At 38.8% G+C, this 22,331-nt stretch overlaps 1 protein-coding gene across 7 annotated transcripts in view; it reads right to left on the bottom strand.

Moving 5' to 3' along the window:
* Window positions 1-22,331, bottom strand: part of PLCB4 (phospholipase C beta 4) — a 396,094-nt gene that overhangs the window by 252,232 nt on the left and 121,531 nt on the right. For all 7 annotated transcript variants that reach the window (XM_058563196.1, XM_058563198.1, XM_058563200.1 and 4 more), the window contains exon 2: window positions 2,879-2,937. The gene's annotated coding sequence lies outside the window, so the exon portion shown is untranslated. The remainder of the gene's footprint in view (window positions 1-2,878; window positions 2,938-22,331) is intronic.

Genomic DNA, 22,331 nt, shown 5'->3' with positions numbered 1-22,331 from the left:
TGAGCTCCAAGAAAACGTGAAACCAGATTCTTGTTGTTGTTGTATCATGGATAAGAGTTTCTATAACACTTAAGAATTTAAAATAAATGCACTAACCACAGTTTAATAAGCAAGAAGTATCTTTGTTCCTAAAGAGCGTTGCAGCAGCCCCTGAACATAGGTCTTAGACCTAGAAAAAAAGATGCTAATAACTAGAACAACATCTATATCTCCAGGTGTGAGAGAAGTAAGAGTAGCCTGTAACGCTCCAAAGAAGGAGTAAAAAGAAAGAGAATTCAACATTAAAGTTTGGTGAGCTTCATACCTGACACTAATGCTATAAATTCTGTAGAGAATCAATATTTAATAAAGACAATTTCAAATCATTCAGAAAGGAAGAAAGCACCCCCCAACATTAGGTAAATTTTTCAAGAAAGTAGTGTATCTTCCAAACTGAAATACTACAGGGGAGAAGGTATCAAGGGTTGTTTTCTTTCTTTTCATAAAACTTGAAGACAGCCTTTGGTTTGACCAGACTGATACATTTTTCTTTACCAAGAGTCATTCTGAAGCTAGACACATAAGAGTGAGGGTAATTCATCCTCAAATAGTCATTTTACTCTCTATATAAATATTTTCTATTTTAGGAGTTTATTGCCTAACGTTGATAAAAAGCTAAGTTGAATGTGACATTAATAAGCAAGATCTAAAATACATCTTATACCATTACAGGAATTAAAATATATTCTGAATGCCTATTGTGGATGGAATAGGCCTAAGAAAACCTTTAGAACTAAAGTATAGTCCACTGTCAGAATCAGGAGGAAATAAAGCAGGCATTCAGACAAAACCAGAAAAGTTCAAGTTCCAGGGTCTAGATGTTTCTTTTTTTGTGTGTGTGTGAGGAAGATCAGCCCTGAGCTAACATCCACGCCAATCCTCCTCTTTTTGCTGAGGAGGACTGACCCTGAGCTAACATCTATTGCCAATCCTTTTTTTCCCTTTTTCTCCCCAAAGCCCCAGTAGATAGTTGTATGTCATAGTTGCACATCCTTCTAGTTGCTGTATGTGGGACACAGCCTCAGCATGGCCGGACAAGCGGTGCATCAGTGCATGCCCGGGATCTGAACCCGGGCCGCCAGTAGTGGAGCGCACGCACTTAACCACTAAGCCATGGGGCCGGCCCCTCGATGTTTCTAAGTTTGAGTATGGGAAGACATTATAAAAAAATCAGATTTAAGTTCAATATTTTAAAAAACCTCATAATATAAGATATCCAACAATTGAATGTTGCAGAGCAGAATGTTTTTACTTGTAGGAGAGGATGGAGGGAAATATACAAGAATTCTCTCTTTGCCAGGAGGGCAAGACTAACACAAAGATAGCAATTAACAATCTGGTGACGTGTGGGACACCGGGTCTGATCTGGTTCTATTAGGTGTGGGGATGGAAGAGGAGCCCACACACAACGTTAGTGTCCCAGCACCTGATGCCATCCAAGTCTTTGGAAAATGAAAGGCAAATGGCATTTATACCACTTAGTATAGAGAAATTTCTTCTTGGAACTTAAAATATTTAACAAACAACTTCTAAACTCTGGTGGTCTTTTGGACTCTGGAATCAAATGTTTATTTTCACTAAGCACATAATTGTTCATAGGAACCATTTATACTACAGCCGATGAAAAATGACCTATTTTCTAAGGATAATACAACTATTATACAGACAGTGGATCGTCCAGAAAAATGTAAAAAAGAGTAAAAAACAGATGTTGTGTCTATACTGATACAAAGTTGCTAAGAATTATTCAGCCCCAACTCCAGTTTGCCTGCTAAGACAGGGTTTATGAGTCATCTTTGGGGAGCAGTAAAATATAGTGCATTTGACTAAAAATAGGTAGGAACATTCAATAATAAATCTACTTTTTCGATATTCTTGTGTCATCATTAAATACTGATCACTTGGAGGAGTGTCAGGTAGAGTGATTCTTCCCTCCCCTCACAGAAAGGCCGAAAGAAAATCAGTCACGGAACGTGCCGGAAGATAATGGAGTGTCTGACATGACATGCAACACGGTGAAGAAAATATCATCGATTTTAAATGCCTGGGACCTGGAGTTCACCTATTGGTGAACAGTAAAGTTGCCGGTTATCTTTTTCATGTTATCACTATAAAATGACTTCATGTCCCTTGAAACAAAAAATGATACATAGTCCAAATTTTTTTTACTTATAACAGCAATTAGAAAATAGCAGTTTGATAAAGGGCTCAGAAAAGAATAATCTCTCATATTCACTAGGATTTTGGCTCTAGAATAAAGCATTGGCAAGTTATAGTTTATAAATAAAAAGATTTGGCCATAAAAGTTATTTCCGATCCCCATTTTAGCATTTCTTTAAAAGGTTGTAAAAATGGAACTTTAGAGGAACATTGAAAGAATTTATTTACATCATTTCCATAAGTAGCTCCCACAAAACAGAGGGTGGATTCCAGCTGACACTGAGCATAGTTGTGATTTTTCACATCTGTGAGAATCTTCTTAAACAAAATGTGCATAGGATTAGATACAAGTCACATACATTTCTCCTCAGAAAGAACTGCAGAAAACAGCAACTTAAATAATGTCTGATGCTTACTAAATGCAAGCAATCCGACCAAAGACAGCATGTAGAAATTCTAGCAAAAGATGAAGTGCCCAAGGTGGGTAGAATGAATAAACTCAAATCTAGAAAATGCCAGGAGGTCAGTGCTCCACTACACGAAGGAAAATGTCTGTGAATCAGTTTTGAGAGGCATTTCAGATAGGACATCCATGTGAATGAAGGGATTCATTTTATAGACTAAAAGTTCTAGAACTCCACAACTAGCAACTCTTAACCACAGCATGCAGAGTACTTACCAGCCGGCTCTGGACCAACTCCTACTGATGTCCGCTTAGTCAAACCACAGCGCTGTCCTCTGCGAAACAAGCAGACACAGAACAGAGAAAAATCAATGTAAAGGACTTTTAGAATTCTCATGGAAAGAAACAGCCCCTTGCACTTCAAAATCAAAATCTGTAATATTTTTTTAAAAACACATCAGAAAGACACATTAATAAATTAGTGACATTTCTAAATGAATGACAAAGACACACAGTCATCAAATCAGAAACAGCACTGCTACACTCAGCCTACAGGGTTTATATACTCTCTCTACTAAGCTGCTGATCTACAATTCAATCTCTTAACCTACCAAAATAATTAAGCAGCAATTGAACAACAAGGCTATCCCAAATCTTCTAGAAGTAAATATGATGATCTTTTCCTGATTAATAGTGAAATGTCCTTAGATGAACTGTAAGAAACATTTCAAAGAACAGCAGTGCTGAATAGGAAAGATTTACAAAAGAACTGCATCTATCTACAAAAAGAGTCAATATTTTTGATGTGTATTTTTGTACTGTCTTTATTAACAAGTTGTTTATGAAGATTCTGGATTTGACATTGGATTTCTGGTTTGGTTGAAATTTAGATTTCAAGTTCTTTCCAAGACTGGTGGGGAGAGGGGAGTGTGGAGTAGTGCCAGATGGTGTCAGAAGGACACAGAAGAGGAAGCCCGTCTGTATTTGGAAAGAAGGTAGAGGCAGAAAAACTGGCAATCGAGACAGGGGAAAATGATGTCTGCAAAATTTGAATCGAGATTTTGTGAAGGTCATCAACTACATATGGAGACGTCTACAGTAAGGTCCCGGATAGCACGGTACATGCTCTCAATGCAAGACTGTGTCATAAAAAAGAAAGAAGTGAACCTGGATCTAGATGGACAGGTATGGAAAAAAATTCTCAGGTCACAGTATTAATTTTTAAAAACTCAAGTAGTATAATAATATGTATACTATAAGCCCACTGTGTTAAAACAAACCTCAATAATATATGTGTAAATACTCAGATGTGAACATTGTTATATGGCAGAGAACATATCTGGAGGGATAACAAGAAACTCTTGAGTGTGGCTGCCTCTGGGGAACTGGTACCGAAGGGAGATAAAAAAGAGCCTTTGCATTTTAACCTAACATTTAACCATTATATAACATTTTACCACAAAACATATTACTTTTATTATTGAAATTGAAAAAGAAAGAGTCCAATTCATCCTAAACTCTAGAGAAAGAAACCTTCCATTTTAAATATACAGAATTAGAGAGCCTACAGCATCAGGTACACCTACTTTACTTTACTGATTAAGTGAATATTTACTATGACACAAGATCTAAGCATGAATTGCATTATCATATTTAATCCTTATAAAAACTCTAAAATGTATGTACTTTGATTATTCCCATTTTATAGAAGAGAAAACTGAGAAGTTAGGTGACTATTTAAGAATTACACAGAGCTTGCATTCAAAACCTGGCACCCTGGCCCATGTTTAGTCTCTATGCTACTGTCTCCTCCATGGCATTTACCATATTTTCGTTATTACATTTATATTTGTAATGATGTATTAATGAGACAATTTATTCCATGAAGACAGGGATTGTGTGTGCATTGAAAGCCATTATGTATATCCCCAGCACCTAGCATAGTGCCTAGCACACAGTAGGTGTTCAATAAAGCTCTGTTGAATAATTAAGTGGCCTGCCTAGAGCCTGGAAGTTAAACTACCTAACTGTTTTATACCTCCTGGGGTTGTGAAACAAGCTGAGTTCCAAAAGAGCTCACTGATTAACGACTGACATACCATGCTCCTCGTTTTGAGAAACCACTTGCTGCCCAAGTCATTCTGTAACCAAAGACTCAAAGACTGGACACATATTTTCCCTTTCCTTCTTTAATTCCCGAAGTGACTATCCAGCATAAAACTGATGCATTGTTCCATAAATCTTTCTCATTCTTTTTAGGGCTAGGATATTGCAACACTGGGGAAAGCCAATGTTGAAATACTTAACTACAAAGAAGTGCAGTAGTATAAACAGTTTGTCATTTAGCCTCTGGCATATGGTAGGCAAACTATTGTAACTGACTTGGTGTTGTAGTCATATGTGAATCAAGGCCTCAGCCTACCTACTTTTTCATTCTAATATTATTACTCTAGGTGTCGAAGGATATAAATGGGGTCTTTCATAAAGGAGAGACCGTGTGGATGAGTGAGTGTGTGTCTGTGTGTCTGTGTATAGGGCTCTGTGAATCTCTGTTGTATTTGTGTCCCTGTGTGTGCAGCTGGTCTTTCAAAAGAGAAAAGATATTTTTCTGTAACATAGAAGGAAAGCTAATAAATAGTTAGACAAAATCCCCAAATCCCAAATTCTATTAGTACTAATATAAACAAAAGCTATTTTTCATTCAACAAGGATACCAAGACTATTCATTGGGGAATGATAGTCTATTCAACAAATAGTGCTGGGACAACCGGATATCCACAGACAAAGGGATGAAGGTAATTCCTACCTCACACCATACTCAAAAATTAACTCAAAATGGATCACAGATGTAGATATAAGAGCCAAAACAATACAACTCCTCAGAGTAAATTAACATAGGAGTAAATCTTTGTGACCTTGTGTTAGGCAATGGTTTCATAGCTATGACACCAAATGCACAAACAATGAAAGGAAAAATGAATAAACTGGACTTTATCAAATTAAAAATTTTGCGCTTCAAAGGTCACCATCAAGAAAGTGAAAAGACAACCCATAAAACAAGAGAAGATGTTTGCAAATCATTTATCTGATAAGGGACTGGTACCCAGAATATATTAAGAACTATCACAACTCAACAATAAAAGGACAAATAACCCAATTTAAAAATGGGTAAATGATGTGAATAGATATTTCTCAAAAAAAGATATATAAATACAAAGAGACACACAACCATCAGAGAAACGCAAGTCAAAACCACAATAAGATACAACTTCACACCCAGTAGGATAATTATAATCAGAAGAAGATTATAACAAGTGTTAAAGAGAATCTGGAGAAATAGGAACCTCACACAGTGCTTGTGGGAATATACAATGGTGCAGCCACTTTGGAAAACAGTCTGGCAGTTCCTCAAATGGTTAAACATAGAATTATCTTATGGTCCAGTAATTCCACTCCTAGGTATGTACCCAAGAGGAATGAAAATGTGTCCAAACAAAAAAATTATATGTACTTTTTCATAACAGCATTATTTATAATAGCCAAAGGTAGAAACAATCCCAATGTCTATCAACTGAAGAATGGATACACAAAATGTGGTATATATTTGTACAATGGAATATTATTCAGCAATAAAAAGAATGTGACATGGATACATGCGACAACATGGATGAATCTTAAAAAAAAATTATACTAAATGAAAAAAGCAAGTCACAAAAAAACACATATTACATGATTCCATGTTTATGAAATTTCCAGAATAGGAAAATTCACAGAGATAGAAAGCAGATTAGTGGTTATGCAGGACTGGAGGAGCAGGGAAGACAGGGAGTGACTGCTCATGGGTACAGGATTTGTCTTTGGGGTGATGAAAATGTTCTTAGATTGTGGTAGTGGTTGCACAACTCTGTGAATACACTAAAAACCACTAAATCATACATTTTAAGTGGGTAAATTTTATGCTTCTTATGAAATTATATTTCATTAAAGCAGTTTTTTAAAAAAGGCTGCATTTCAGTGAGTTTGCCAGTGAATATTAGCTGGCTTCTTTCAAAAATGACAAAACACTTATTCACACTCTTCGAGAAAACACAGTAAGTGGTGAATATTTACATTTTTAGAAGACTTACTATTGTAATTCTCCATGGGGTTCCTTGCGATAGGAAATACACACAACTGTATTTTATTCTCACCAAAGAAGAGTACATGCACAGAACTGCCTCCGAACCATAATCAAGTACCAACATCTCACAAAACCACCATTAATAACAGATGCCACAGTGTTTGAGATACAGTCTTATTTCAAAGCAATAGGGGACTTCGGCCAAGGAGGAGTTTTGATTTCTCAGTGGAGGAAAAAAAACTACTGAAGGGGAGGCTGTCATGGGCCTGAGCTGGCCACATACATGTCCCCATGGTGACCTTTTAAAGTTTGAGCTGGTTGTTAATGTTTAAAAAATGAGGGATTTCATATAAATCTCTGGAACCCCTGCTTCTCTTGGAAATCTGAAAGATTGAGCAACAGACCCAGAGTGCCACAGGTATGCCAGGCACAGCCAAGAGGCCACTGTCCGTTCAAGAAGGCCTGAGTTCTCCAGTTCCCCACAGCCCCCACCCTCCCGATCACTTCCACCCAGAAAACTTCCTCACCTACCCTCTGCTTTCCCTTCCCCCAGCGCTGAGTTAGTGAGCCCTAAATTAAAGGTATAGTCAGTAACTTTTATAACCACGGAAGGAAGGGAATTCACATTCCTATTCTGCACATTTTTCCTTTACTGTCTTGCAATAAATGTCCAGCAAGAGAGCAATTTAGTCATTCCTTTGCCCCTCGCTAAGTCTGAAACTGCCAGTTTGAGAAACTGTTCTAAACTCTGCCCAGAAAAGTTATAGCTCCTGTGTCTTTTACTGTGGCTAACTGGCTCTAAAATGTATAACTGTGGGCTTTTATGGAAGCTTATTATAAGTTACTTATAGATGTTATTTTTTTTCTCTAAATAATGGTAATGGCTTTGCAATTACCCACCTACGTTCTTTTGCCTGGTTTCGCTCGTGTATTGGTTTTCTTTTTTTTTTTTTAATTTTTATTTATTTATTTTTCCCCCAAAGCTCCAGCAGATAGTTGTACGTCATAGCTGCACATTCTTCTAGTTGCCGTATGTGGGACGCGGCCTCAGCATGGCCAGAGAAGCGGTGCCTCGGTGCGCGCCCGGGATCCGAACCCAGGCCGCCAGCAGCGGAGTGCGCGCACCCAACCGCTAAGCCACAGGGCCGCCCCGTGTATTGGTTTTCTATGGCTGCACCACTGCCACAAACTTTGTGGCTTAAAAAAACACGTTTATTAGCTCATAGTACTGTACGTCAGAAGTCCAGTATAGTTGCTGGGTTCTCTGTTCAGCATCTTACAAGGCTAAAATCAAGGTGTTTACTAAGCTTCCTTCCTTTCTGGAGGCTCTGAGGAATAATCTACTTCCAAGTTCTAGCAGGTTGTTGGCCAATTTCACTTCATTGTGGTCACAGGACTGAGGACCTGTTTCCTTGCTGGCTGTCAGCAGGGGGCCACACTCAGCTCCCAGATGCCACCCACTCCTTGCCACACAGCCCCCGCCATCTTCAAAGCCAGTGGTGGAGAATCTCCCTTACGTGGAATCCCTCTCTCTCTTTGAATCTTTCTTCGGTCCCTTTTAGGGGCTTAGCTGATTAGGACAGGCCAGAGGATAGGCTCTCATTCTTAAAGTCAACCGTACCAGATAACATAACCGAACCACAGGAGCGACATCCCATACAGTCACAGTCTTACGGATTACACAGGGTGTGCACACCAGGGGGCGGGAGTTTTGGGGCCATCTTCGAATTCTGCCTACTACACCTAGTAATTGCTAGCATGCATTTGTCATCTGCATGCATTGTTCCTTAATCTGGGAGCTGAGGGCATGTGACAGGAAGAGCTAACTAGCCAGCAGAGAGGACATACGGAAACTAAAACAGAGAGCATACTTGTAACAATTCTCCCACTCATCACTAGAGCAGTGAATGCTCTTAGGATCCCATCATCTAACCCTAAGAATGCATGTACTCCACCAAATTCCAAATCTACATGAGACGCTTCTCTCCTTTTTAATTTAAACTGAACCTTATGAAACTGGATGTCTGGAAAACCAACATGCTAGAAGGAGGAGGAAGAGCAGAAAAAGACAAAAAACAAACACATACGTAGTACCTAGAAGGACAAAAAATAAAAAGACGACTGCCCAAATAACACCATGGACTGAAATTTTTAAATTACATTTTCTACATGGTGTCAACCAATTGAACTGCTTTTTCACTCAACTAACTTGGTTATTTGGAAGTTACACAGAGGCAACATATATATAACCACACTAATATTTAAAGGAAAAGGATAAAGATAATTAAAAGCATGTTTAATACACTCACCAGCACATGACAGATTAGTTAAGATTTTTTTTACAGAAAAAAATGAGAATCGTTAAGAAATCTCCTTTCAAAAACATGTTTGGTCAGAGAGCACAACTGTCTGACAGGTTCGGAAGAAGCAAAGTAAGTAATAACAATAATAATAATAACCAATTAATAAGAAATTACCATGTCCAGGTACTAGTCTCAGTGTTTTATATATATTAACTCATTAAATCTCACCAAACTCTATAGGTAGACACTTTTTACGGTTGAGGACACTGAGGCACACAGTGTCACTTATCCAGAGCCACGTGGCAAGTAAGCAAAGGAGCATGAATTCAAAGCCTGACGATCTGGCTCCAGGACCCTTCCTCTTAAGAACTGCATCCGCCCGTGCACCCATCTGTGCTTCCATGCTGTGCAACAGAGGCACTTTCTGCACCTATATACAGCACGAGGCGGTGGCCAAGCACAGATGCATTGCACTCGAACTGATTTGGCTCACAGCCAAGGCCAAGGGGTGAGGGAGGGCTGCACCTCTGCCAACCAGTGTGTTTCTGTAATTTGCATCAAGACACACTAGGGGGCCTGGCCCCGTGGCTTAGTCGTTGGGTTCTCGAGCTCCACTGCGGCGGCCCGGGGTTCGCAGGTTCAGATCCTGGACACGGACCGATGCACTGCTTGTCAAGCCGTGCTGTGGCAGCGTCCCATATAAAGTGGAGGAAGATGGACACAGATGTGAGCCCAGGGCCAATCTTCCTCAGCAAAAAAAGGAGGATTGGCAACAGATGTTAGCTCAGGGCTAATCTCTCTCAAAAAAAAAAAAAAGAGAGAAAGATACCCTATGTACCAGCAACAGCCTTGTCCAAGGAAGCCTATGAAGTCCTCTTAAAAAAGAAAAGAATCTAGGCATTCCTCTACCCCCTATGTCTTTATTTGGAAGAGAGGACAGGAAAAACATAATTGATTCCTTCTTTCTCTTTTTTACTCCTTCTAAATCCTTATCCATGATCCTAGATTTTGAAATTGAGAGATTATAAAAAGATGGGAACAAAGCCGAGTTAACACTAGAAGCAAAGAAGAGAAACCACTGGCTCCCTTTCCTATTGCAGAGAAGAAAGTTAGCCTTCCTCTAACGAATAAGAAAGGAAAAATCTGTAGTTCAATAACCTAGAACCTTTTCCATCAACTCCACCCAGCCAGAGCAGGGGCAGCACGACACCAGGTGCCATCAGCAGCACAGACCCCAAGAAACCCATGCTTAGCAGTTGTAGTAATATTTCACTGGAGGTGGAGTTGGGGTGCAGGGCCCAATATTACATCTTGACATTTGCATTAAAAGCACATTTGCTTCCAACGACTCATTTCCACAACTTAGGTTGGATGAGCCCATGTGTCAGGGGGCATTTACTCTGTGACCTTTCCTGGTACTTGCAAGGCATGACCAAGGCCTGTTATCATGCCAGGGCCAGGGCATGAGGAGGTGAGGGACTAGAACTACACTTTAATCAGCCCTCTTTATATTCTCCTATGGTTCCATCTCAGCTCCCGTGCCCTGGTGCTCACACAGCAGAAATTACAGAAATATAAATTTATAAATATAATTATATATTTCCAGATTTTAATATATTTTATGTTATACATAATATATTTGTGTATAATATTTTATATCTTATATGTTTATATATTATACATATTTTATATGTTTATTATATTATATATATTTATAAATATAAATACAAATTTTGTCAGGGAAAGCTCCTTTTAATAGGATGCTTTGTGGTGTGGCTTGTTTCGGGTCTTGGTTTTTACAAGGTTTGTTAGAATTTCTCATGCTACATAATTTGACTTAAAATTGCCATGCATTGTTGCCAAAACACTCAAATATATTCGAGATCAGACATAACCCTCAAGGTCCTTGGCTGCCTGTGGTCGTCAGTGATCCCTCAGAACATTCAAGCAGGGTCTTAGTTTCAGAAACCTGGATATATGCCAACCCAGGTAATTATTCTCTGCCTACCTAATTTCCCCAGGCAATTTTAATTGAAAATGGTATTATCCTTTACCTCAGTTCTAATCTGCTCTGACGTGTCCCTGTGTCCTCCTTCTTCCCTCCATCAGAAGCTAACTGAGCTGGTTTCTTTTTGAAGCTTAAATTGAAAAAAATGTTTCTGAATCGCCCAAGAGGGAAAATATCAGATAAATATGAGCCATTTAATTAGTCTCAAACCAATGTACTGAATACCACTGGCAGTGGTTGCCAGACACCCCTCCTTGCTGCCCTAACCTTACGAAAAGTTTCTTTTGTGGATAGAAATTGAAGGTGTTCTTACTGAAAAACTGACCAAATAAAAAAAATGGGAGGACGGGAGTGGGAGGGACACTGAGACAATTTTACTCTCCTGGGATGATTTTAAAAGATACTGTTCCCTTGTTCATTTCCAAATAACCTGATTTAGAGTTAGCAGAATAAAAAGCACCATTTAACACAGAAACGCCTGAAATTCAATGAAAATGCAATAGAAATGTGCAAAAATTTTGCTAACTTCCAACAAACATGTACTTAAACCAGTGCTGTCCAATAGAAATAAAATGAAAGCCACAAATGTGAGATACACATGTAATTTTAAACTTTCTAATAGCAACACTAAAAAAGTAAAAAGAAACATGGACTACTACTCAGCTATAAAGAGGAAAGAACCACTGATACAACAAATCAGATGAATCTCAAGGGAATTTTGCTGAGTGAAAAAAGCTAATCTCAAAAGGTTACACACTATATGATTCCATTTATATGACATTCTTGAAATGACAAAAGTATACAGATGAGGAACAGATGAGTGATTCCCAGGAATTAGGAGGAGAGGAGGGAAGGAGAGAGGTGTCTATGGCTATAGAAGCATAGCACAAGGGATCCTTGTGATGGACTACTTCTATATTTTGACTGTGGTGGTGGCCACACAAATCTACACAGGTGATTATGTTGTCCAGAACTAAACACATACACAAGTGCACATAAAACTGGTAAAATATGAATAAGGTCAATGGATTGTATCAATGCCAATTTTGTGGCATGTGTACCCTAGTTTTGTAACATGGTGCCAGTGGGGAAAACTGGATGAAAGGTATAGGGGATCTCTCTGTACTATATTTTACAACTGCGTGTGAATCTACAATAATCTGAAAATTAAAAGTTAAATAAAATGAATTTAATTTTAATACTATATTTAAACCAGTATATGCAGAATTTTCTCATATGATTGATGTATGTGTAATTGATATAAAAATTGAGATATTTTACATTCTTTTTTTTTTTTTTTTGGTATTCTAAGTCTTTGGAATCCAATGTGTAGTTTACACTTGCAGTACATTCCAATTCAAACTAGCCACAAAGTGTTCAATGGCCACGTGTGGCTGTGATTCCCAGTACTGAGCAGCAAAAATACTTCAAACTTAGCCTAATATCCACTTCCCAATCCCCTCCAGTGGCACATTCCCTGTTACATAAAACATCTTTGCTTACTGGAAGTCTCTTACAGAGCAGGTTCATAGTGAAACCCTTAGAGCTTGCCCAGTCACTGGTAAATATGATCTGTCTGGGGGAGAAAATTCCATCAGTGGTACCAACCTGAATGTGTTTTGAACTATAGTTCTAAGACAAAAATTAATAACTAATCCCTCTTAAATAAACTTCTAAGAAATAATACTTAAGAAGAGTTTCAAGAGCTATAGTATATAGACTGGGTTCAAGGATTAAGATTTTTAACTATTTTTGAACCTTTGTAACTTTTTCTGCTGTTTTTTTTTTCCTCTCTCTCTCTCTGTTTTCCTATCTCCCTGCGGTGATTAGAAGTAGAATTATTAAAATAAGAAGGCCTTGTGGGTTTGTTCTTGAGAGCCATGAAACTGTGAGACTCAATTTTCCTCCACAGGCAGTCATGGAGGAGAAAGAAACAAGTGATAAGTGTGTGATAGCAGCTTTGAAAAATACATAAAATTAGGCCAAATCTCTTGGGATTCTGAAAAGTAAAATAGGGAGCAGATGACAAGAAGCCCAGGGCTCAATCTCAAAAGACCAGTGCAATCTCCATCCCCCACAGAAAGTGGAAACGAGATGAGAAAACACTATTCCCAAACGGAGCCTTGGGGAGTATAAAGAGAGTGGGTGTTGGGATGAGAGAGACCTATCTTTGAGAATACAAGTCAATTAACCTCTCTTGGACCTAGTTTCCTTGTTTGTAAAGCAGCAAAATTATCTACCTCAGTCATTGTTATGAAATTAAATGGAATAATACATGAAAAGTGCCTATCACTTTCCTGCAATCCGGAGTGGGTGTTCAATTACAGTCTTCTCCCACTCCTTTATTTCTGTACTCAAATAACTATTCATATAGAGAAAATGATCTGTGCAAGTCAAACTAAGAATAGTACCATCAGAAACAAGAGCTGTTGCTCTAGAGTAATGCCAGAGAGAAAAATATTTTATTTTAATCTGTTGTGATTCACTTCTAATCTGCTGGTAGGGAGCTGGTTTCATGATCAATCTAGGTTTATAAAACTCTTGAGACAGCTGTATAGAAGCAGGTATACCTAAGGCAGAAGACCCAAAACAGTCTAGAAAAATGGAAACAGGGCTGATTTCACCAGAGAATCATGACTTCAAGAACCTTTACATATTTACATTCTTCACAAACATAAAATGTATTTTCTAGTCAGCAAGTGAGAATAGAAAAAAGAGTATGATACAGTTTACAAGAACCACTCAATGCTTGAAGTTCTCATTATGAATTATGTAACTTTGAGACTAGTATTTATGTTTGTCAGACAGTTTTTGGCCACAGACAACTGGTCGACCATCTGTTCTTTGAGAACTTACGTCATGATCCGGCCTACTGGGGCCCAACACACTGGGGTACAGCAATAACTTAGTTTTTATTGATGGAACCAACTCTGCAAACTCTTCAAGGCCCAGAACACAGATGCTGATGCCGGGGCCTTGAGACAGGTACCATATGGAATAGATGGGCTGTAAATGCACAGCCTGGCATAATTTGTATGGACAACAGCCTGCTCTAATTCTGTCTCCTGTTCATCTCTATTTGGTTTTACGAAGGAACTACAGCAGCTGATTCACCTACAACTCTAACATGCAGGACAAGTTCTCGGTCTTTGTCAGCACTGTGCTAGGCTTGTCAGCTGGGAAGGTCCCTCTGAGGATATGAAACAGCTTCTGGAAAAACATGGGAAGGTTTTCTGACACTTACTTCTGACATCAGAGTCCAAGTCCATCATGCTATGAGTACTACCTGAAACAGGACAAAGTCTCTCAAGGAAACCACAGCAACTGAAGTAAAATGAAATGAGGAACTAAGACTCGGATGTGCTCACCCTCCTAGAACATTCAGGCTTTATCCATGCCTGGACTCAAAGGCATAACTGGTTTTCATAATGAAGAGAATTAATTCCCTACTTTTATTTTTCATTCACATATAGTAAAATTCACTCTTCCTGGTATATACAGTTCTGAGTTTTGACAAACGCATACAGTCAACCACCACACACAATCAAGACATAAAACAGTTCCAGTACCCCCCCAGACTCTCTCATGTGGCCCCTTTGTAGTCAGTCCCTCCTCCCAATCCCACACAACCACTAATCTGTGTTCTGTTCCTATAAGGTTGCCCTAAGTGTACGGAATCATACATTATGTAACCTTTTGAGTCTGGCTCTGCCTTCTTTCACTTAGCATAATGCATTTTCTGAACCACCTATATTGATGTATTCATCAAGAGTTCATTCCTTTTTACTGCTGAGTAGTATTTCATTGTATGGATGTACCACCGTTTGTTTTTTCATTCTCCAGTTCAAGGACCTCTGGGTTGTTTCCAGTTTCTGATGATTATAAATAAAGCTACAATAAATATTAGTGTACAGATTTTGGTGTGAACACAAGTCTTCATTTCACTTAAGGTAAATGCTCAGGAGTGGGATTACTGGGTCATATGTAAGTGCATGTTTAACACTATAAGAAACTGCCAAACTCGCTTCCAAAGTAGTGCACCATTCTGCATTCCCATCAGCAACGTATGGGAATCCCAGTTGTTCTGCAAGTTTACCCACTTGGTACTGTCAGTTTTTTTCTTATTATTATTTTATCCATTCTAGTGAGTGTATGGTGATATCTTACTGATTTTAAAATTATGAATCTTTAAGATTTATCAGATTTCAAAAAGTAACATATTTCTATCTTTAAGTCAGTAATACATTATTATCTTCCTTTTGGAGATAAGGCAACAAGCCTAAACAATTAAGTAAATTCACACCCGTTACAACATGCAGAAGATCTTCCGGTTCTAGAAGAAATGTTCCTTCTACAAGTTTGCATGTATGTATCTAACACCTACAAATAATAATAATACATCAATAATAATAATTATTATAACAGATTCCCATTTAACAATAGGAAATAACTCTCTAATACATAACTTTCATTAGTGTAAAAATCATAAATTGTTAATCAAACATGTATATATAGTTGTATATATACTACATACACGCACATATTTCATTATAAAAGGCAGTTTGTCAAGCACATTGAAAATTTAAATCTGATCACAAAGGGAGGAGTGCCTAATATATTAGAAAAATTTTACACAAACTTATACCTGAAACATCATATATTTGCATAAATTAATGATCTGATTACAAATGTTAGCTGCTCCTAGAAAGATCTCCATTTTTCACCAACTTATTGACCGTCTGTTCTGTTACTGTTTGTACTTTAAATTAAGAAAACTAAATATATGAGTTAGAATTTTTACCATGTCTGATTTTTTACCACTTTGTTGTAATATGCTAAGGATTATTTTATGCATTCCTTATCTATTCCCATAGATGGAGCAGGAAATTAAATGTCTTCCATGAAAAATAGTTGTTTCACTCATTTAACAAATATTTATTTCACTCCTAGGAAGCTGGAGGGGAGTGGTTTCTACTTTAGATAAGGACCTCAGGAGGGGTCTCTTTAATGCAGTAACATGAGCAAAGAACTGAGGGAAGTAAAGGAGTAAGCCCTGTGAAGATCTGGAAGAAGAGGATTCCAAGAAGAGGGAATAGCAAGTGCAAACGCCCTGTGGGGAGTGTGTGTTTTGCAAGATTGAAGAGATCAGTGTGGCTGGAGCATAGCAGAGTCAGCAAGAGGGACACTAGAAGGAGACGAAATCTGAAAAAGGGAGCCAGATAATGCAAAGACATTGACTGAATCTGATCCTCAGTTATATGGGAAGTAATTACAGCATTTTAAGTGGTAGAGTTACATAGTCTGACCCAAGTCTTAAAGGAACACTTTGCTATTTGTAGAACTGACTGTAGCAGGACAAGAGTGAAGCAGAGAAACCATCTGACAGGTTACTACAAGAGTCCAGATGGCTTGGTCAATGCTGGTAATAGGTGACATGGGGAAAACTAGACGGATGTAGTACATATTTTGAACACAGAGGCAATAGGATTGGCTGATGGAGCACATGCAGAATGTAAGAAAAAGGAAAGACGTCAAAGTTGAAAACTAGCATCAAAAAGGTTAAAGAAACAAAATCACTTAGTCTGAAAAACAATGAAGAGTTTCATTTCAACAAGGATCTTGGAGAAACTGAAACACAGTAACTGTATCGACTAACTGGAGTCCAATTTTTGAGAGTCAAGAGTGAAGATGGGAAATGGAGGCTGCCATTTCCAATAACTAACTTTTGGGACACTTGCTGTCATCAGTCACTGAGGCAGAGTCATTGAGAACCCCGAGTAAAGATCAAAATCAGAATACCATTCTTTCTCTTCAGCCCTTAATGACTTTTATGTAATATATTCCATATCAGCTATTGTAGCTGAGTTTGACAGGAATTATCCACATGAATAGATTAACAACAGATAAACAAGATGATTGAAATGTAAATAGATGAAGATTAATGCAGTGGAGTGCATGAACCAACATTCAGGAAGATATAAGACTCAAAATAGTAAATTATAATTCCAAAAGTTTCATATACTATATCAATTGTCTGAAATAATAAAAATCTGGACAACCTGGGGTTTAGAATACAAATATTTTTCATTTCTCTCAGAAAGTTAGGATGCTGTCAAGATGAAAATCACTTGTACAAAGATAAACTAATGTTTCCAGACTGAGAATAATAATTTTAAAGAAATTAAAGATGGTTTTGAAGGACTAGAGGGATTGAAATTGAAAATGGCATTGGACAACATTCCACTGGATTTCCATGTTCCCACCATCTAAGATCCAAGGGTGAGAGAAGCAGTCAGTGCTATGGTAACATGTTTCTCAGGACTCCATCAGAGATAGGGACTTTGGAACCAAGTACTCAACATAGTGTCCATTAGGTTTATTCTCATTACTTTACAATAGTGTTTCCCACACCTTACAGTGTTTAATAAACGCTTATTGAATAAATGGAACGTTTCACCACCATTACCCCAGGGAAACTTTAGGATGAGGATTAACATATTGGGCAGAGTAGGAAAGTAAACACACCTCCATTTTTATAATCCTTCTTTTCCCAAAGTGGGCCCAAAGTACTCCCCTCGTTATGATTCTGGGGGTACGTAAAGGTGACTTAGTGTTCTAATCCTGAAACCTATAGCATTAAAAGAAACAAACAAACAAAAAAAGAGTACAGGGGCTGGCCAGGTGGCATAGGGGTTAAGTTTGTGTGTTCTGCTTCAGAGGGCCTGGGTTCGCTGGTTCAGATCCTGGGCATGGACCTACTCACCACTCATCAAGCCATGCTGAGGCAGCAACCCATATAGAAGAGCTACCACTCTACAACTATGATATACAACTATGTATTGGGGCTTTGGGGAGAAAAAAGAAAAAAGAGGAAGACTGGCAGCGGATGTTAGCGCAGGGCCAGTCTTTGTAAAAAAAAAAAAAAAAAGAGTAGAGACTACTTTGGAATTTCTCAAGAAAGTTAAAGTACTTCAACATTTAATAATACTCATTAATAGAGTCCCACTGGTAATATATGTCCGTGCCCCCACACCACATTATAGACCAACCACACCTAAGCACATTTGAAATCCTAAAGTTCTCCCATGAAATTACAGGCCACATGATGCTCCTCTCAACTCTGAGGATTCACCAAAGGTAGAATAAGGGTTAAAAAAGCCCTCTACTATTTCCATAGATGGCCTTCAAGAAAGAAATAAAATGTTAAATCAAAATTCGGGAACACAGCAATATGCTGGTGAAAGAATTCATAGGCCGTTCTTCAAATCCAATTTATCAACACACTATCCCCTCTATTCCTCATGATTAGAGTGCAGTGTTAATCGTTCACATCTCTGGAGCTGAGATAACCTAAGGACAAACGAGTGACCAGAAATATCCCATTAATATGACCACTCAGGGCCGGCCCTGTGGCTTAGCGGTTAAGTGCGCGCGCTCCGCTACTGGCAGCCCGAGTTCGGATCCCGGGCGTGCACCGACGCACCACTTCTCCAGCCATGCTGAGGCCGCATCCCACATACAGCAACTAGAAGGATGTGCAACTATGACATACAACTATCTACTGGGGCTTTGGGGGAAAAAAAAAAGGAGGAGGATTGGCAATAGATATTAGCTCAGAGCCCATCTTCCTCAGCAAAAAGAGGAGGATTAGCATGGATGTTAGCTCAGGGCTGATCTTCCTCACAAAAAAAAAATATATATATATGACCACTCAGCCACACCACAGTATTCATTCTAAGCTGAAAATCATAACTATTTAATAGCACAAAGCCCTACACTTATTTGCATCTTACAAGACTACAGCAGCTGGCTAAATCATCTTGCCCTTATTTAATTTACCATTCTCTCACATTAGTTCTGCTGCAGAAACAGGACTGCAGGTCCCTTTCAATAACTCACTGACAACTTAGAACCAGAAAGAATAAATTTGCTTTGTTGATTCCCTGTATTCCAGGAAGAAAGAGAACCAGTAATGGTGAAACCATTTACCTGATGCAAGCCTACATTCTTCTCTTTCTTCTATTTTTACAGCAACATAAATAGTGACCAAAAGTATACTATGTGATTTTTCTTTTGTTTCAATATTCTTTTAACTGTGTTTCTTTCAAGAGGGAGGGAGAATATGTTTTGGAGACAGACATCCTTAGATAAAACACTGCTCTTAGATGATAGTTGTCAAATGGTGACTAAGAACAATGTTTATAAATGACGTAAAAACTTTGAGGATATACCCGGAGAGACCTAAGGAGTTTGCCATGGAAATACAGCTAACTTGCAAGATCAGTTCCTTTTGCTGAGAAAGGACACCAGAACTCAGGTCAGGAAGCTCCCCTAAGCCAGTACAAGGTTTGGTTTTGTTTCTGTTTGGGGACAGGAGAGTTTGATGATTTAAACTTCTCCAGGCAATTCCTGTACAGGTCCTAGTGCAGTCTAGACCATCGCTGTTTAATAGAAATAAAATGGGAGCCACATGTGTCATTTAAAATTTTCTAGTTGCCACGTTAGAAAAGTAAAAACAGGTCAAATTAATTTTAATAATATATATTCTTTAACTCAATGTATCTAATATACTATCATTTTAACAAGTATTCCATATACAAAAATTATTAAGGAGATATTTTACTTTTTTTTTTCATACTAAGTCTTTGAAATCCAGTGTATATTTTACACTTTCAAGAACGTCTCAACATAGACTGGCCACGTGTGGAGAGCTCAACAGCCAAGTGTGGTGAGTGGAGTGGCTCCTGTATTGCACAGCACAGGACCTAGGGCAGGTCCTAGAGAAAATCTGAGGATAGTCAATGAAAATCTGATGGATAGTCAATGAGTTGCGAGTTGGCAATAGCAAAAATTCTCTGTTACTAGCTGATGGGAAGAAAAATAATTAGAGGCTCATATAGTCCTTGGCCTGGAAGCACCTAGAAATTCTGTAAGTTACTATAACACTCAGAACTTAACTCTGCTGTAATAGTCCCTCTTATTTCACCCATTACCTCAATGTGCCAAGAGCTCTGTAAGTAAATTATTTTGTCCCATTTGTGAAAAATATTAATTTACCAGTTGTCCTACTACTCTAAGCATCTTGCTTTCTTGCCATCTTGTATTCTCTATGACCTCTATTCTTTGTTGCTATACCCAATTGATGAAATTCAAATTTAAACTCAGTTCAGAACTCCAGCTCTCCTCTTGAAATCTAATCATGAGCTATGTCTCAAGATATCTTTCTAAGGTAACTCCTCCACTTACTGAAAACCTATCTACCAAATATTCTGCTAGATACTTCATGAACATCATCTCCAACCCACCAAAGGTAGGCATTATTACCCTTATTAGTAAACTGATGCTAGAAGAAGGCAATAATCTGCTCAAGGTCACAGGAGTGGTTCTGTCCAGCCCTCACCTCCATGACTTTCGACAACCCTCTTTGCTTTGATTTAACAATAACAGCCAGTGTCCTTTTATTCCTAAATCGCCCACCCCAATGTAAGCATCTTTGCATGGGCTGAATTCTGAACACCAATTTCTACATTATTCTTCTGGGTACAGAAACCAGCAAGAAAATAAGAACCATCTGTCACTATTGCGCTTGCAAGAAGCAGAGGGAAACTTTTCTCCATCCCAAGTCCAAGATAAAGAAATTCACTGAGTACCACCCACATTATACAATCCTCCCACCCAGGGGTCCATTTACAGGCCCAACAGTCATTTTAATTGCAAATTGAAGGTCACTCCTGATAATAAGGCCCTCCTCTTCCATTCTCAGGGCATTCTTGTCCCCAAAGTCATTAGTCCAAACTTGTTTCAATTGCTTTTGAATTGTCCGCATACAGATTCGTCTGTGGGGACCGCTGCTATTCCAAGCTTCTGCTCCCCTTGCCCCCTGTTGCTAAGGAGAAGAGACTTCTGCCTTTGTCATTACTACTTGAAATTATTGTGTGACCTCTACCAGCCCTTTCCTTAACATCAAGAGCCCCTTACCACTCCAAACTGTAACCTCTGCCTTTTGCCCCCCTGAGCCAAGCTCAGCAGCTTCCATTTGAACTCAAAACAGCAGGGCCGGCCCCGTGGCTTAGCGGTTAAGTGCGCGAGCTCTGCTGCTGGCGGCCCGGGGTTCGGATCCCGAGCACGCACCGACGCACCGCTTCTCCGGCCGTGCTGAGGCCGCGTCCCACATACAGCAACTAGAAGGACGTGCAACTATGACGTACAACTATCCATTGGGGCTTTGGGGGGAAAAAAAGGCAGGGGAGGATTGGCAATAGATGTTAGCTCAGAGCCGGTCTTCCTCAGCAAAAAGAGAAGGATTAGCATGGATGTTAGCTCAGGGCTGATCTTCCTCACAAACAAAATAATAATAATAATGAAGTCAAAACAGCTGATGCCTTCTATCATGACTGCAAATTCAGTTACTTCAGGGCCCTCCAAGCTTCAAGGAACCCTCCCTGGATAACCGTGGGTTTCAGGCACAGAAGCAGCAGTTTAGATGTTCTCAAAACAGACTAAAAAAGTCAGGAACATCCTCCTTCACCACAGCGCTCTATTTCATCTGATTCTGGGAAGATAGCCACTCAGTAGTCATATCAGTATGAAAACGGTTTTCTGCATCAGAAAAATTTTCAGGCTAACTCTATCTCCAAAATCTCCTTTTTTCCAAAGCAGTCAACCCCTCCCCCAGGCACAGCTTTGCCCTACAGCCTAGCAAGATGGATCCTAACGCAAGTTATCCAAGACCTGCTTCCTCAAAGGGTGCCCGTGGACCAGCAGCATCACACCAGCTGGAAGCTTGTTAGAAATGCAGAACCTGCATTTTGACACGATCCCAGGTGACTCATACTCACATTCAAGTGTGAGAAGCCCAGTTCAAGACACAGCTGAAAAAAATCTGACTATGATTTCATAAATAACTGGACAGTTGACGCAAATTGCAATTTTTCATTTAATTTCCATTATGCTAGGGATTGTTGGGTTTTGTTGATAGGCCTGTTTTTCTAACCTAAAACTGGACTGAAAATAAAATAGTTTCCAGAGAAAACCCAACTTTCTTAATGTGGTCCTAGAATCCTGCCATCTCTTCACTTACTGAAGTGAAAATTTATACTCTGACAACTTTGTTTACGTGCATAGAGAGAGACGTGAACTACTAAAAGATTTTTGCAACTAAGCTCGAGGACAACGCACAGAATAATTGCCAAACAACCAAGCAAGCAAATATATCCTCATAATTAATAAGCCCTATGAATTTTCCTTTCACGATCACTAAAAATTCTATTAGGATGACTTATGAGAGATACAGTTTTA

Source organism: Diceros bicornis, chromosome 19 (assembly GCF_020826845.1).
Source record: "Diceros bicornis minor isolate mBicDic1 chromosome 19, mDicBic1.mat.cur, whole genome shotgun sequence".
In the NCBI taxonomy this organism is placed as follows: domain Eukaryota; kingdom Metazoa; phylum Chordata; class Mammalia; order Perissodactyla; family Rhinocerotidae; genus Diceros; species Diceros bicornis.
Note: the sequence above shows the minus strand (reverse complement) of the source record. Positions and strands in the feature narration are given on the sequence as shown.